General features: G+C 43.9%; 1 pseudogene; it reads right to left on the reverse strand.

Annotated features, from left to right (window-relative positions):
- Positions 1–212: 212 nt before the first annotated feature.
- Positions 213–895, reverse strand: LOC100355721 (nascent polypeptide-associated complex subunit alpha pseudogene; annotated as a pseudogene).

The following is an 895-nucleotide window of genomic DNA, read 5'->3' on the forward strand; positions in this document are numbered from 1 at the left end:
GGTGTGGGTGAAATCAGAATCTTAACTAGGCATTACAATATATTTAGAGTGTCACTTCTACTCTTAAGAAAATTAATAAATATAAAACAAGGACATTACTTGGTCACGTCACTTTTTTTTTTCATCCAACAAGAAGCCATAACTTTATTAATGATAGAAACAGTGCAAATTTCAAACCAAGCTGCAGTTACTCTTTGAAACACCAAAAAAGATCCTTGTTTTTCAGATGGTTACATTGTTAATTCCATAATAGCACTTACAATATCATTACTGTTGTTCTTCAGGGCTCGGACTGCCTTTGCTCTTGACACATTTGCTTGTGACATGACCAACTCGATATCCTTAACTTCCACACCCGTTTCATCGACCTCTTCCTCTTCACTCTCCTCCTGTACGGTTGGAGTCTGTGTGTTTTCCTGAATGTTTGAGACAGCTTCACCTTGAACTTTGAATTTCTCAGCTGCTGCCAGCTGTGCTTGCTGAGATAAGTCCTCAATCTTGGCTTCCCCAAAAACTATGTAGGTATCTGAGGCTGGGCTCTCGTAGACATCTGGTTTTGTGATGACAAAGAGGATATTCTTAGATTTCCAGATAGTGACTCTAGTAACCCCTGTAACCTGTCGAAGACCCAGTTTGGACATGGCCTTCCGTGCCTTCTTTTCACTCCGACTCTGTTTTGCTTTACTGACTGGTTCTTCATCGATTTCAGCTGCGGCAGCCAGCTGAGCCTGCTGCGTGGTTGCCTGTGTGGAATCTTGTTCCTCAAGCTCTGGCACTGATTCATCACTGTCAGATTCTGTTCCAGACCCTGTCTCGGCCTGGGGCTGGGGCAACTCCTGCTCTGTGTGGCAGGGACAGTTTCTGTGGCTTTGCCAGGCATTTTGTGTGGGGAACG

The sequence above is a fragment of the Oryctolagus cuniculus genome, chromosome 15 (genome assembly GCF_964237555.1).
Source record: "Oryctolagus cuniculus chromosome 15, mOryCun1.1, whole genome shotgun sequence".
Classification (NCBI taxonomy): Eukaryota; Metazoa; Chordata; class Mammalia; order Lagomorpha; family Leporidae; genus Oryctolagus; species Oryctolagus cuniculus.